Here is a 17,530-nt window from a genome sequence, read left to right as displayed (position 1 = left end):
AGCAAAACCGGAGATTTCCTGGGGCTCTATGTAATTTTGAGGTTGAGTGGGAGTGAGGATGGGCCGGTTGATCGTCGGGAGAAACTGTGCCAACGACAAGGGTCAGTTGCCAGAGGACTGGGATTGAAGATATTTCATAAAAAGCGGCAGTTATGCAGAATAAACACACAGAATACTGCAGAAACTCAACAGGTCCAGCTGTATTGGTGGAAAGAGAAGCAGAGCAAAGGTTTTGAATGCGGCTGGATTCTTGTTCAGAACGCGTCTTCCCTGAATGTCAACGAACGACCAGACCTGAGAAAACATGAGTTTGTTTCGACAGAATTCGAACCTGCGCGGGGAAACCCCAATAGACTTCAAATCCATCGCCCTAACCACTCGGCCACGACTACACGCCACACATTAGCGTTTAATATGTCTCATGAAACGGTTCTAACAGGAAAGGCGAGTATTCGATTTGTGATGTCTGGACCACGACCCAAAAATTTACTGTCACCCTGTACTTGATCAGAATGAAGTAGGCTGTTGTGGGATTGAATTGAACTAAACACATTGATGAGAGATAGAGTGGATGGAAAGGATCCATTTCCATGAGCGAAGAGATTAATTATCAGGCCAATGGATCGAGAAAGAATTGTGTCCTCGTATTTTTATCGCGCCTTTCACCACCACCTAAATCACTGCCAATGAAGTACGTTTGGAGCAGGTTCCTGTTTGGCAAATCTAACGTGCAAATCAGGGCAGTTGCTTTAACGAGAGGTCAAAAAACAAAATGTTTTAAATACTTACAACTGGCGCTGGAGACGCCAATGAGTTCACATCTAACTTTGGAGGCTTGTTGTGCTCTGATTGAAACCCGGGTGCGTTATCTCAGGGAAACGAGTTGCCCATTGAAATCAGAGATAAGGTGGATGTTCTCACGCTCAGGGAGAAGCAAATCTGTGGAATTCTTGAAAACAGAGGCTTTCACGGCTCGGTATATTCAAGGCTGAGACAGACAGACATTTAGTCATTTCAGGAGTCAAGGGCCACGTGGATAAGGCAGAACAGTGGTGTTGAGGATTACCAAATCAGCCATGACCTCATTAAAAGGTAGAGCTGACCTGATTGGCCAAATGGCTTCCATCTACTCCAATTGCTTATCTGTCATTTGAAAAATGCGAGGGAACAATGTAAAGGAAGAAATTGCCGAACCTTCACCAACGATGACCGCAGTCAAACTGAGTCAACATCGTTTGCTGAAAGGAAATCTGCACTTGACAATTTTCCAAGAGTTGTTTGCTAATATTAAAAGCAGAGTGCATAAAGGGAGCCCGGAGATGAAGTGTACTTGAAAAATTTTCCATAGCACTCAAAAAAGGGTCATATAAAAGGTCATAGCACAAGGTCAGAGTTCACAGTGTTGGGTAATAAATGAGCATGGATTTCCTTTTGTTTAACTAACCGAAGACACAGAATCGGGATGAATGGGTATTTTTCAAGTTGAAATACCCATCCCCCACAACCCACCCACCATACTCTGAAGTACACTATTTGATGGGCACTATTCTCTAGGAGATCTTTTAACTTGATTCATTAAACCTGCCACATCACACATTACCAGATCTAAACTAGCCACATTCCACATTCCACATCCTACCCCTAATGCATCTTTTGCCTCTTTGAACAGTTATGGAAATATTTTTCTCTGAAATTTATCACCTTCGTAAAAAAAAGGGCTTTATAGTGAAGGAAAAATAGTAAACCATTCTTTACTTGGCACAGATGTATTTACAGAGTTCAACATTACGGGTGTGTAGTTCCTGACTCCACTCTGTGTCTGTAAGTGTCTTGTTATCAGTTGTCCAGTCACCAAAGAACGTGTACATAATATTTGATAAAAATGAACAACTACAGTCAAGGCCACTAAAATATTTATCATCTGTGTGGCTGCCAAGATGTCTCAGCAACTGGGATGATTGATTGAATCCTTTCGCACACTCAGAACAAATGCATGGTTTCTCTACCATGTGAATTCGCTGGTGTGAGAGCAGACGGGAAGACTGACTAGATCTCTTCCAACACTTGGAGCATTTGATCGACCTCTCCTAAGTGTGATGTCGCTGGTGTGTAGCAGGTAGGATGTTTGAGTGAACCGTTTCTACACTGAAAGCAATTATAGAGTCCTAGAGATATTCAGCACAGAAACAGAGCCTTTGCTTCAACTCGTCCATGCCGACCAGATATCCAAAATTAATCCAGTCCTGTTTGCCAACATTTGGCCCATATCCCGCTAAACCCTTCCTATACATGGATCCATACAGATGCCTTTTAAATGTTGTATTTATACCAGCCTCCACCATTTCCTGTGTCAGTTCATTCCATACACACACTATCCTGCGTGTCAAAACATTACACCCTACGTCCCTTTAAAATCTTTACCCTCAAACCTTAAACCTGTAACCTCAAGTTTGGACTCCCCTACCCTGGGAAAAAGACCCTATCACTACCCCTCATGATTTTATTAACTTCTATAAGGTCACCCCTCAGCCTCCAACACTGCAGTGTAAATAGCCCTCGTTTATTCAGCCTCTCCCTCCAGCTCAACTGCTCCAACCCTGGCAACTTCTTCATAAACCTTTTCTAAACCTTTTCATCTTTCCTCGAGCAGAGAGAATAGAATTGAATGCAGTTTGCGAGGTTTCGCCTGTGTGTATTAACGTGGTTAATGGGTACAGAGAGGATGAACACATCCTCTTTGTCTCGCCAGTTTAAATTGTGAAAATATCGGTTTTAAAGCAGTGTAAAAGGAGATTGTCTCGTTCTGTGCATTTTCACTGGAAATGTTCAGCTGTGAACTGTCCATCTTTACAAAAGCGGTGTTTGACTTAAATTCTCACTGAATAACATTGAGATAGAAAAAAAAGCATCAAGTTTCTGTGATCGGGTTTTTAAGTACATGAACATATGGATGGGGACAGAATCAGCCTGTGTGGTGTTGTGGCTTAGTTGGTGAAAGCGCCTCTCTAATAAACAGGAGATCTGTGATTCGTAGTCCCACTGGTGCCTACGGTTTAAATTGAGGGTATCTTGTCTAAACGTCTCGCAAATAGCGCTAGTTGCTTGATTCCTGAAGGTGGAGGTGGCTTGCTTCTTACGTTTATACTCAATGCATTATTAGTCCTCTGCTCCCACTCCAGTTGCCTGAGCTTAACCCGATTGGCTGTTTTGTGAACTGTAACAATTAACAATTGTCGGCTAATCAGAGAGAGAAATTTTGATAAATATGCCGATTTGACAGATAAAGCTGATAACTTCGCCTAATATTATATTATTAAAATGCATAACTAACCTAGTTCCAATTAACGATCTGTGGACCTGAAAGGTTACCTCTCTTTCTCTCCACAGATGCTGCCAGGCCTGCTGAGTTTCTCGGTCAATTCCTGTTTCTCTGTCAGACTTTCAGTTGTTTGACTTCTGTTAACTTGAATAATTTCTGGGACAAAACAGTCCATCTACAGGCTCCACAGCTTCTTTCCTGCTCCTGAAAATCAGTCATCACAACAAACGAGCAGAATAGAACTCCCATTCCCTGACCGAAAACGGAACTCAGCCTACGGCAGTGAAAGCGCCAAATGCTAACCACTCGACCACCAGAAAAGGTACTTCAGACTCTTGTATCTTTTCTCAACGACACTGCTTCTGACTTTTGATTTTCTATCATTTTCATCAAAATTCCATTTGCCTTTTTCATTACCTCCTGCACCTGCAATCCTACTTTTAGCGATTCATGCACGAGGGCACTCAAGTCCCTCTGCACAGCAGCATGCTGCAATTTTTTACCATTTAAAACATAGTCCATTTTGCGTTATTCCTACCAAAATAGATGACCTCACACTTATCAACATTGTACTCCATCTGCCAGACCTTTGCCCACTCACTTGGACTATCTATATCCCTCTGCAGACTTTCAGTGTCTTCTGCACAGTTTGCTCTACCACACGTCTTAGTGTCATCTGCAAATTTTGACACACCAGACTTCGTCCCCAATTCCAAATCATCGATGTAAATTGTAAACAATTGTGGCCCCAACACTGATACCTGAGGCACACTACTAGCCACTGACCGCCAACGAGAAAAACACCCATTTACCCCTACTCTTTGTTTTTTACTGGTCAACAAAACCTCTATCCATGCCAATACATTACCTGTAATACCATGCAACTTTGTCTTATGTAGCAGCCTTTGGTGTGGCACCTTGTCAAATGCCTTCTGGAAATCCAGATACACCACATCCACAGGTTCCCCATTTTCCACATTGCAAGTAATGTCCTCAAAGAATTCCACCAAATTAGTTAAACATGACCTACTCTTCATGAACCCATGCTGGGTGTTCCCAATGGGACAACTTATATCCAGATGTCTTGCTATTTCTTCCTTAATGATAGATTCAAGCATTTTCCCCACTGCTGAAGTTAAGCTAACTGGCCTAAAGTTACCTGCTTTTTGTCTACTTCATTTTTTAAACAGTGACATCACATTGGCCGTTTTTCAATCTGCGGGAACCACCCCAGAGTCCAGTGAATTTTGGTAAATAATTATTAGTGCATTTGCTATGTCCCCCATCACCTCTTTTAATATCCTGGGATGCATTTCATCAGGGCCAAGAGACATGTCTACCGTTAGCCCCATTACCTTGCCCAGCACTGCCTCCTTAGTGATAATGATAATCTCTATCAGAATCAGTGAGAGTTTCACATCAGAGGAAAATTAATTGGGAAGAAGCACTGAAATCCATTGCTTTCATCAGCTCAGAAACAGTACTACAAAAATGTTCTTTATTGAAATATACAGGTGTTTTTGGCGATGTAATGGATTGGATGCAGAAAGGTTAGTTCCCTTCTGGGGCCGTGGAGGAACAGAGTGTCTAATATCAGAATGGAGGTCGCACATTTAAGGCAGAGTCGAGGTAAAATTTATTCTCTCAGATGGTTGTGAATCGGTGGATTTCTTTACAGAAGAGGGTTGTCGAAGCTGGGCCACTATGTATATTTAAGGCTGAGATCAAAAGATTTTTAGCAGCAAGGGTATCAAAGGTTACGGAGAAATCCAAGAAAGTGCAGATCAGGATTATCAGATCAGGATTATCCGCTCATTTAATAGCCGAGCAGACTGGATGGGCTGAGTTGTCTCTTTCTACTCCTAAAATGCATGATGTTAGTATAAGGCTGCAAAACTGACTGGAGTAAAATTTGCTAACTTAAAAATGTGTGGATGCCATTGGGGCACTGAACCAAGGTGAGATGTGCAAAGGGCAGCAAACAAAGGGGCAGTCATTGTGGTTGATTGATCCGGAGTGATCTGTATACCAGGGTAAACAGGAAAAACCAGTCTTCAGTGCTCACATTGAGCCTGGCTCCATGAGGCCTACAGTCAACTCTCACAAACCACCATTGCCCTTCACTTTTCCTGACCTCCCCTGTTCTTGTCTTAAACAAATTGCACGTCAGGCAATTGCAGCTGACATTGCTGATGCAGAACTGTAATATAGATTGAAGCGATACCGACTGGTCTACGACATAATTCTGCTTCTAAAGTTCAGTCAATATTTCATAGTTATTATTGTAACTTTTAACCACGAACACGCCATGGCAGTGAAGGCACTGAATCCTAATCAGAAGACGACTAGGGAAGACTTCTATCTGTATCACCCTGGTCGCTGTCTGATTCAGCATTGCATCTCTCATCCTTCTGCACATGATCCCCTCGGCTCCATCTCGGTTTTGTCGCATTGTCTTGGTTTATAATGCACAGACTATCCTGTCAACTATTACATTGCAGTTTCTAATGCATGAAACCCTACCTGACAGAGCACAGTCTTCGCTCTGTAGCGCAGTATTGAAAGCAATGGTTTTGTAAAGCAGCGGTCATGAGTTTACTTCTAACTGGAGGATATGAGAATGTTTGTACAACTGCCGCATCCAACATCCAAAGGAGCACTTTCATATCGTCTGAAATTCTGCCAATGTCATTTCCTCCACAGGCCAGCAGTTGGGTGAGTTGAGGTATTATAAAGTGCAGATTGGCAAGGAAGCAATGGGGGACCAACCCTGGAGGGGAGCGGCCGAATGCTTTTTTTCTTTGCTGTAATCAGATTCTGGTTTTGAAGTGTGGAACTGGACAATATAACCCAAATGGGTGAAATCCTACTTTCTGGAGGTTGGTCTCTGCTGAGGCCTTTGTCACCTTCTGGGAAATATGTCTGTGTGTTACCTTCTGAGGGTGAAAATGTGGTCCAGTTCCCCAAGGGAATGTGAACATCTCAAACGGCCGGTCCATCGCTTCGTAGCACACAAGGCTATGAGTCAAAGCTGGAAACTGGGATGTTGAGCCTCTTTCCGTGTTGTAAAAACACGATGATTCAATCATTCTGGAAGAGAAACAACTGTCGTAGAAAGAGAAAAAAGCCAGAAGTTGTGTCATTAAGAAACGATGTACACCTCCTACTACGGTCCCTGGTGGTCTAGTGGTTAGGATTCAGCGCTTTCCCCGCTGCGGCCCGGGTTCGATTCCCGGTCAGGGAATGAAGGTTTATTGTTCCTGATGGTGACCACAGCAAAGGCAGAGCAGCTCTGACCACAATCCTTTCAATGTCAGTTCATGTCCCCGAGAACATCAGAGTCCATGTTCCAGCCGCTCAAAGAGGGGAATGGTGCCTGCGCCGTCATTGCTCAGTCAGGCTATTCACCTTTGTGTTGTGTTGTGTTGTTAGCAGGGACATCAGCAGTCAGAGTAACGTTCACAAGATGAACAACCAGCAAAGATAATCACCTTCGCAACTTCAATTCAATAGTCTCCCTTTTGTGACGCGGTGAGTTTCACCGGCATTTGTCGTCAGGAAGCTACAATTCATCCTATCGAGTCTGCTCGGCCTTTCAATGAGATCGCTGCTGATCTGAGAAATGTCAACTCCGCTTTCCTGCTTTCCCTCCGTCACCTGAGGTAAACTCGAGCCTAATCACAACATCATATATTACCGATATTTTTCAGAAGTTCAGATTACTTCAGTGACCTGTGCATGTTTGCATGAAATTGAATAATATGAAACGAGCAAAAAAAAAGCCCTTCCCGCAATTCAACCCAGTGCAGGGTCAGCCATATGACAAAAGTAAGAGAGCGAAAACGTTCGCTCCATTTCTCCCAGCACAGATTTCTCTCTTGACGAGTTGAATATTTGCAGCATTTTTCATTATAATTGTGACATTTTCACGGACAGATCCTCCCTCAATCCACAAATAACTGTGCTGCCAAGAACGAATTTGCCTCAAATTAAAATTGCTGCATATTTTTCATACAGCCTGATGCCCCAATAATCCCTGCTCCATGTCAATTAAAGCTGCTCCGGGTGAGGTTGGAGCTCACTTCTATCTGTATCACCCTGGTCACAGTCTGATTCAGCATTGCATTCTCTCATCCTTCTGCACATCATCCCCTCGGCTCTATCTCGGTTTTGTCACATTGTCTTGGCTCATAATGCACAGCCTATCCCGTCAGCTATTATCACAGCGTATGTCCGCACGCTCATTGCCATCCCCATTTCCGGTTATATCTTCGTGGCTGGGCCATTGAGTTTCTCTGGTTCCGGGCCTCGGAACTGGGACTATATGTCATATGCAGCAATGGTTACTTCCTTGTGTGAAGGAACTGGTGAAGTATCCGATGTTAAACTAGATTGCTATTGAAAGGTACATTTCAACAAGAGCCTGCACTATTCCCCGAGTCTTTGATACTTTGTAGAAATCTATCAATCTCAGTCTTCAATATACTCATTGATGGAATCTCCACAGTCTCTGGGAGCATCGTAATTACAGATTCCAGCCCTCTGTGAATCCCCACATTGCCGTGCACTGCTTGGAAAGAATTCCTATCGTGGATCTGGCGCTGTTCCTAACATATCTATACTCTGCCACTGTAGTTATTGCTCTTTGCAAGCAAGCTGATTCATGTGGTGCTGACATCGTATAGTGGTTAACACTCTGCGTTGTGGCTGCAGCAACCTCGATTCGAATGCGAGCTACGGTAGTGGGTGCTTGCTGCAGTTTTTTTTTATTCCTTGTGACACGGGCTATAGAAATGCGGCAAGTATCACACATTTTTACGTGAAAATATTCTTTGAGGTGGTGACAATCATCTCTCAAACCCCGCTCTCTCACATATCTGCATTTGATGTATCTGAATTCAAACCCACCACTTGGAGATTTCTCTTCCACCCACAATCACTAACTCTCCTTTACGTCCCTCCTTCCACTTCACTGAGGCACTGCACAATCTAACATCCATTTTCACATTGACAGCGTTCATTCTGTCTTGTTGCGGTCACTGTTGCTGTGTGAACGTGGCCTGTCTCACCATCGGGAACTTTAAACCAAACGAAATATTTAGATACTGGGACGGTGAGATCAAGACTCATGTAGCAGCTTTTAAAGACACGGACCAATAATTATTGGAACATCAGACTTAGGAAAACGACACATGGCAATAATGAGCAAAATAGACTTCATCGGAAAAGACCAGTTTCTGTGGCTTTCTGCATCATTTATTGTATTTGTTCATTTGGCTATCGCTATAGTATTGTGTGCAGTTCTGTAATTCACGTTATTATGGGATGTGATAGCACCAGGAACGGTGCAGGAAAGATTTACCAGGATATTGTCTAGGCTGAAGAGTTTCCGTTATGAAGAGAGATCGAACAGACTGTGGTCGTTTTCCTTAGAGCAGAGGAGATGTACAAAATAATGAGTGATATTGATAGGGTAGACTCATGTAAACGCTTCCCCTTGATGGAGGGACCGATCACCAGGGGCCATAGATTTAATGTAAGAGGAAGGAAGTTTTGAGTAAATTTGCGGAAAAACGCTTTCAGCCAGCGGGTGTTTGGAATCTGGAAGCCACTGCCTGTAAGTGTCCTAGAGGCAGATATCCTGATGACTTTAAGAAGCATTCAGATGTGAATTTGTGATGCTATGGCATTAATGGCTATGGGCTAAGCAATAGAAATAGAATTTGGAAACTTAAGCGATTGTATTTGATTGGTGCACACGTAAAGGGCTTAAGGGGCATTTGCATCCAAGGTCCTCAGCACTGTAGTGGTTAGTATCCCCACCTGTCACGCGGGAGACTGGGGTTCAATTCTCTACCAGCCTGGATCCAAGAATTTTTGGGGCCTTTCAGCAAGAAGGACCCAGCTTCCATGTCTACGTGGAGGATGTACATTCTCACCATGTCTGCGTCTGAGTGCTTCAATTTCTTCCCACGGTCTAAACTTATGCAGGCTAGGTGAATTGAACGCATAGAACATAGAAGAGTACAGCACAGGCCCTTCGGCCCACGATGTTGTGCCGAACTATTATCCTCCTCTAAGATCAAACTACCCTGCATACTCTATGTTTTACGATCATCCACGCGCCTGTCCAAGACTCTCTTAAATGTCCCTGATGTATCTGACTTGACTACCACCGCCGACAGCGCATTCCACGCACCCACCACTCTCTTTGTAAAGAACCTACCTCTGACATCTCCACTATATCTTTCTCCAATCACCTTAAAAGTATGCCCCCTCATAATAGTCCCTTCCGCTCTGGGAAAAGGTCTCTGGGTATCCACACTATCTATGCCTCTCATCATCTCATATACCTCTATCAAGTCACAGCTCATCCTTCTTTGCTCCAAAGAGAAAAGCCCTCGCTCCCTCAACATTTCCTCATAAGACCTGGCCTCCAGTCCAGGCAACATCCTGGTAAATCTCCTCTGCACCCTCACTAAAGCTTTCATATCCTTCCTATAATGACGCGATCAGAACTGAACACAATATTCCAAGTGTCATCTAACCAGGGTTTTAAATAACCTTGCGGCTCTTAAACTGAATTCCCTTGCCAATGAAAGCCAACGCACCATACACCTTCTTAACAACCCTATTAACTTGGGTAGCAACTTTGAGGGGTCTATCGATGACTCCAAGATCCCTCTGTTCCTCCACATTGCCAAGAATCCTGCAATTAACCCTATATTCTGCATTTAAATTCGACCTTCCAAAATGAATCATTTCACACTTTTCCAGGTTGAATTCCATCTGACACTTCTTTGCCCAGCTTTGCATCTTGTCAATGTCCCGTTGCAACCTCCAACAGCCCTTCACGCTATCCACCATGCCACCAACCTTCGTGTCATCATCAAACTTATTAACCCACCCTTCCACTTCCTCATCCAAGTCATTTATAAAGATCACAAAGAGTGGGGTTCCCAGAACAGATTCTTTCAGAACACCACTGATCGCCAAGCTCCAGGCTGAATAATTTCCATCTATTGCAACCCTCTGGCTTCTATTGGACAGCAATTCTGTATCCAGACAGCCAAATTTCCATGAATCCCATGTCTCCTAACTTTCTAAATGAGCCCACCCTGGGGAACCTAATTAAATGCTTATCTAAAATCCATATGCACCACATCCATTGCTCGATCTTCATCAATGTAATTTGCCACATCCTCAAAGGATTCAATAAGGCTTATGAGGCATGACCTGCCCCTCACAAAGCCACATTGGTTATTTCTAATCAAATTGTGCTTGTCCAAATAATCAATAAATACTGTCTCTCAGAATCCTCTCCAATAATTTGCCCACCACAGAATGACTGACTGTTCTGTATTTCCCAGGATTATCCCTATTCCCTGTCTTGAACAAGGGAATAACATTTGCCACCCTCCAATCATCTGGTATTACTCCAGTAGACAGTGAGGACGCAAAAATCATCACCAAAGGCGAAGCATTCTCTTCCCTCACTTCCTGTAGCAACCTTGGGCATAACCCGTCTGGCCCAGGGGACTTATCTATCCTCATGTTTTTCAAAATTTGTAGCACATCCTCCTTCCTAACATCAACCTGTTCGAGCGTATCTGCCTTTTTCATGCTATCCTCACAAATGTTAAGGTCCCTCTCACTGGTGAATACTGAAGCAAAGTATTCATTAAGGACCTCCCCTACCTCATCTGGCTCTGCGCAGAAGTTCCCTCCACTATCCCTGTTAGGCACTACCGTTACTCTGACCATCTTCTTATTCCTCACATAAGAAGAGAATGCCTTGGGATTTTCCTAAGTCCTAGCTGCCATACCCCCCCCATCTTGCTCTCCTAAGTCTTCAGTTCCTTATTGGCGACCTTGTCGACATCTAGAGCCCTGTCCGATCTTTGTTTCCTTAACATTAAGTAAGCTTCCTTCTTCCTCTTGACTAGGTGTTCCACGTATCTCGTCATCAAAGGCTCCTTCACCTTACCATCATTTCCTTGCCTCAGTGGGACAAACCTATCCAGTAGCTGTAGCAAGAGCTTCCTAAATAACCTCCACATTTCTGTCGTGCATTTCTCTGAGAACATCTATTCCCAAATTCCTCTCCGAAGTTCTTGCCTGACAGCATTGTAATCCAAAAGTGAAATAACATACCTGGGCTCATTGAGGAGTTGTACCCAGGGCCTCTCACATTTTAACACTGCATAGTACCCTATGCAAGGGTCATACCACTAATCCAACAAGCCTTTCCTGTTTTTGGCTTTATATAATTCATATAATTGCTATGGGAAATTGCCGCGTTGTGTGCGGGGATGTGCAGGCCAGGTTGGTAAGCCATGCTAAATGCGGGTTTATGAGGATTAGCGGGTGTCACTATTTTATGCTTGGCTCTGGACGAGAATGGTCACCGTTTCATATCGGGCTCTGGGGTATAATGTTCACTCTTTTATGTTGGGCTCTGCGAGAGAATGTTCACTGTTTTACATCGGACTCTGTGGGAGAAAGTTCACTGGTTTATACTGGGCTGTGGGGGAAAGTGGTCATGGTCTAACATCAGGCACTGGGGCCGAATGTTCACGATTGCACATCGGGCGCTGGGGAGATTAGTCACTGGTTTATATCGATCCCCATTCTACTCCTCCTATACCTTCACGGTTGTGATGTGTGCTGCAACAAATACCTGCAGCCCTTCAATCAAAACAAAAATGAATGACAAGCTGAACGTATCTTTTAGACTCGGTGACCAACAAATGCTTTGTGTCTGTGAGAATGTATATTCCGATAAAGAAAATACGAGCTCTCCGACATTTCTGGGATTTACATCTTCATATTGGAATATGATTTGGTCCCTTGTTCAAACCGGAATAACTTTCCGGTGTAAGTGTAAAATGATCAGCACCGGCCGGCAGGGAAAATGCACAAAGCCGAGTGAGCCGCGCACGAGATAATACCGTGCAACATACTTACAGTTATTAAGCCTGTGATGCAAAATAAGTGGCTCCAAAAAAAATCCTTCGTCTCGAATGGTAAGCAGATTTAGAATCCGAGAACGGCAGATCCCATTGCGAAATTGTTCCACAGGCAGTCCAGGCACCAGCAACATTATCATAATTCCTTTCACTTTCCCCATCTTTCTGCTTAGTCGGTCAGTATTCCGGCGAAGATTTCCACTTCTGGGCAAGAGCAAATACCAGAGGTCACAGGACACCATGTTATACGAGCGATTCTCTCAAAAATGATTTTTGCGATGTTGCTGCCGGAACACAACAAAAGCGAAGGCACCGGTAAGGGCTTCAAGGAAGCCTATCCTCCTCGCCCATTTTCTTAGCTGCTCGGCTATACCCAGCTACAATATCAATTTCCCACCAGATGCCAATACCCCAATACCCCGGGGCACTTCCAAACTGCTCCTCCAAATACACTGGAAGTTTAATCCATCGCCACTTACCGGAAACTGCTCAAGTCAGGAAATAAAAAGAATAAGAGTAAGAATGACCCACGAAAAGTGAACGCGAGCAATCACATCGATTAGATGAGGTTTCCCTTCTGATCAACAATGCGGGTCTGCCTGCACCTCAACGATTGCAGCGGATCAAGAAGGTGGCTCATCAGCTCCCTTCTCCGGAACAGAAATGAGGAAATGAGAGAAATTTCACATCGCAATACCCTCCTTTTCACCAGAAAAGGCAAATAACCGCAAGTAGACTCAATGCAGGGTTTTGTTTCACACCAGTAGCAAAATAACGATCTGCATTCATTTTCAGCGAATACAGTGAGCACCGCAACTTGCCTGGGACATGGCGTAGCAGCGCAAGCCTGCTTGTTCCCACGATCATGCTGGGGGCATTCCGCACGTGATAACTACTGCACCATGGACTCTGACCCGATGGAGGCTTTGTGCTGTCCCACGTCATAGATTACTTTGGGCAAAACAACGAGACGTTAAACGCATCTTTGGTCTAACAGGTGCCCACAGTAGGATTTGAACCCATACCTTCTCAGAAGCAAGAATCTGAACGCAGCAGCTTAGACCGCTCGACTAAGTCACCACAGCATGCATTTACAGCTCACATATGACATTTTCCAATCATACTACTGCACACAACTGATGCAAAGGCACCGGAAAACTCTTGTGAGGAACCCCACTCATCTTGTCTGTTTTCTTTGCTACTTAGCTACAACATCAGTTTTGTGCCAGATGCCGATAACCTTCTATCAAAGCCAATATCAATGCAAAGCCGAACGCATCTTGTGAGATTCGGTTGAGCAACAAACATAATGTGCCTGTGCGAAAGTATATTGTGCTTCGATAAAGAACACTGCACCATATTTCCGGGTTCACCCACATCACTTCTGTCACACACTGAAAACTCACAGTTTTTCCCCTCTCTTACCGAGAATGAAGATTTTATTGAATAAACCCACACGATCACAAAAGAAGATAATTTTCCCTGTGAATTGGGTAACGTTCAGGGAGACTTCATTGATGTTTTTCATGGTATCCTCAGAATTAGGTAATTCTGGTTCAGCTCCATTTGACATGGAGCCGCCCAGGAAGTGACCATTCTCATTCTGTGACTCTGAAAAGTCTTGTTGGTGCAGGATTGGAGTCGGGTTTGCCCCTTTAAAAGTCTTGTCATTTATTATACAAGCGGCTGCACCTACAAACTGATCTCTGGGACTTCCAGTGAAGTGGAAACAATTTGCACTCTAAAACAGGAAACCAGTATCTTAATCAAAGCAGCAGAAGAGAAACCATGTTTTCGGCAGAGCTAAAGCTACTTGGAGGACTGAATAGCTGGGCTTCACCTCAGAAAGTAAAGTTGCAAGAGGGAATGACGCCCAGCGTGGGGCTCAAGCCCATGACCCTGAAATTAAGAGTCTCATGCTCTACCAACTGAGCGAGCTGGGCTCAATGAAATTCCACTTATTTTCCCATTTCACACGGAGCCAAATCCCCTGCAACCTAATTTCAATGTGCCAAAGATGATCCACCTGGAAAGTCACAAGTTTCCAGTTCATTCCTCTCAATCACAAATAACATCAGTTACATCTTCCAATTTTCAGCTGTTACTCCTTCAGACCATTATAATCCATTTTCAGCACTGGTTCCGGGATTTAACATTCAAAATTCATATTTTCATGTCGGTGCCCTCATCCTTGAGTTGCCCATGCGACTGTCAGTCAGTCTGAGAGACGGTGAATCTGCTTCAATAAACCCAGTTATTTCTGTTACGGACTGTGTGAAATGCGTGTCTGTCTGCCCAGTCTCACTCAATACATTCAGCACTTTGTTTGTTCGGTACATCAGCAAATTCTGCAGTTTCGCATCTGGGGACTGGATTTTCACAGTTCGGTTAAAAAGATTCGAAGATCAAGGAGAATTTGCTGCAGCCGTTGTGAAATGTAAAATGATTTTCGCCCTTTTCCACACGGGACCAACTGTTCAGAAGGAACAGGTTTTCACTCGTTGTATCAAATGAGGTTTCCCAAGTGAGGCTCAGAGTAAGTTCCACTCACTTGGAGATTGTGTCAATGTTGCTCTGAAGTTTACTGAGCGGAATGGAATCTCCCTGTGTTTTCCTGAGCCTGTGCTCGGTGCATTGAGATGTTTGGCCCCGGTTGGAGGATCTTGCCTCCCAAGGATGGACACGAAGCGGCTGATTGAACATAAGAACATAAGAACTAGGAGCAGGAGTAGGCCATCCGGCCCTTTGAGCCTGCTCCGCCATTCAATAAGATCATGGATGATCTTTTCGTGGACTCAGATCCACTTACCCGCGTTCTCACAGTATCCCTTAATTCCTTTATTGTTCAAAAAAAATCTACTTTATCTTTAAAAACGCTTACTGAAATAGCGTCAACTACTTCACTGGACAAGGAATTCCATAGATTAACAACCTTCTTGGTGAAAAAGTTCCTTCTCAATTCAGTCCTAAATCTGCTCCCTCTAATCTTGAGGCTATGCCCTCTTGTCCTAGCTTCACCTGCCAGTAGAAACATCCTCTCTACTTCTATCTTATCTATTCCCTTCATAATTTTGTATGTTTCTATCAGATCCCCCCTCAATCTTCTGAATTCCAATGAATATAATCCCAATCTACTCAGTCTCTCCTCATAAGCCAACCCTCTCAACTCCGGAATCAACCTAGTGAACCTCCTTTGCATCCCCTCCAGTGCCAGTACATCCTTTCTCAAGTAAGGAGACCAAAACTGCATAAAGTACTCCAGGTGTGGCCTCACCAGCACCTTGTACAACTGCAACATAACCTCTCTGCTTTTAATCTCAATCCCTTTAGCAATGAAGGACAAAATTCCATTTGCCTTTCCAATTACTTGTTGTACCTGTAGACCTACCTTCTGTGATTCATGCACAAGGGCACCCAGATCCCTCTGCATAGCAGCATGCTGCAACTTTTTACCATTTAAGTAATAATCCTTTTTACTATTACTCCTACTAAAATGTATGACTTCACATTTATTTACATCGCATTCCATCTGCCAGACCTTTGCCCACTTACTCAATGTATCTGTGTTCCTCTGCAAAATTTCACAGTCCTCTGCACACTTTGTTCTGCCACTCATCTTAGTGTCATCTGCAAACTTTGACACCCTACACGTGGTCCCCAACTCCAAATCATCTATATAAATTGTAAATAATTGCGGTCCCAACATCGATCCCTGAGGCACACCACTGGTCACTGACTGCCAGCTGGAATAGCACTCATTTATCCCCACTCTTTGCTTCCTGTCAGTCAACCAATCCTCTATCCATGCTAATACTTTACCCTTAACGCCATGCATCCTTATCTTATGCAGCAGCCTCATGTGCGGCACCTTGTCGAAGGCCTTTTGGAAATCTAGGTACACCACATCCATTGGGTCCCCATTGTCCACCTTGCTCATAATGTCTTCATAGAATTCCAAAAGATTTGTCAAGCATGACCTGCCCTTCATGAACCCATGCTGCATCTGCCCAATGGGACAATTTCTATCAAGATGCCTTGCTATTTCTTCCTTGATAATAGACTCAAGCATCTTCCCCACTACAGAGATCAAGCTAACCAGTCTATAATTCCCCATCTTTTGTCTACTTCCCTTTTTAAACAGTGGCGTCACATTTGCTGTTTTCCAATCTGCTGGGACTGCCCCAGAGTCCAGCGAATTTTGGAAAATTACTGCCAGTGCACCTGTTATTTCTCCTGCCATCTCTTTTAGTACCCTGGGATGCATTCCATCAGGGCCAGGAGACTTATCAATCTTTAGCTCCATTAGCTTGCCCAACACTATCTCTTCCATAATAATGATTGTTTCCAGGTCCTCACCTACCTTTGTCTCTTTGTCAATTACTGGCATGTTGTTAGTGTCCTCCACTGTGAAGACCAATACAAAATACCTGTTCAATGTCTCGGCCATTTCATCATATCCCATAACTAAATTCCCCTTCTCATCCTCTGAAGGGCCAACATTTACTTTAGCCACTATTTTTCATTTTATATATTTATAGAAACTTTTGCGATCTGTCTTTATATTCTGTGCTAGTTTTTTCTCATGTTCTATCTTACTTTTCTTTACAGCTCTTTTTGTGGCTTTCTATTGACCTTTAAAGTTTTCCCAATCTTCTAGTTTCATGCTGTATTTGGCCACTTTGTATGCCTTCTCTTTCAATTTGATAGCCTCCCTTATTTCTTTAGACACCCATGGCAGATTACCCCTTTTCTTACAGTCCTTCTTTTTCACTGGAATCTGCAGTGGCCGTTTTCTGGTGGTCGCGGAGGATTGAAGAGTGCGGGGTCAAATCCAACTGCTCGTCCCTGTCTCACTCCGTGTGGAGCAGGGCAAGTGAAAATCATTCATATGTTTACTTGATTCCAATCTCTTCATACATTTCTATGAATTAAATGAAGGTACATGTTGAGAATAACTGTATTAAAACCTGTATGTCCGGGGTCTGACTGAATAACTGTGGAGCTGACAAAGTTTCGAAGCTATCTCCTGAAGGTACAATCCAGATTGACAATCTTCTGTGTCACCGGAAACGTCGATGAGTAGGAAAACACAAGAGGTTGCATTCCTGGGTCGTCTCAAAACACCAGTCTTTCTCTCAATATCCGAGTGCACTGACCAATTGCAAAACAGAACCTGTTAACATTAGGCTCTGCAAAAGATCCTAATGCAGGGAGTCAGCCTTATTGCGCAGCTGGAGGCCTT

The 17,530-nt window shown here is 43.7% G+C and overlaps 2 non-coding genes across 2 annotated transcripts; one reads left to right on the top strand and one right to left on the bottom strand.

Annotated features, from left to right (window-relative positions):
* Window positions 1–6,491: 6,491 nt before the first annotated feature.
* Window positions 6,492–6,563, top strand: trnae-uuc. Its single transcript has one exon. It is a non-coding gene; the product is annotated as a tRNA-Glu (tRNA).
* A 7,595-nt stretch (window positions 6,564–14,158) lies between these two features.
* Window positions 14,159–14,231, bottom strand: trnak-cuu. The gene has a single exon. It is a non-coding gene; the product is annotated as a tRNA-Lys (tRNA).
* Between the last annotated feature and the right edge of the window lie 3,299 nt (window positions 14,232–17,530).

This window comes from Rhincodon typus, chromosome 8, assembly GCF_021869965.1.
Source record: "Rhincodon typus isolate 14 chromosome 8, sRhiTyp1.1, whole genome shotgun sequence".
Lineage (NCBI taxonomy): Eukaryota > Metazoa > Chordata > Chondrichthyes > Orectolobiformes > Rhincodontidae > Rhincodon > Rhincodon typus.
This window is presented reverse-complemented; position numbering and strand designations above follow the sequence as displayed.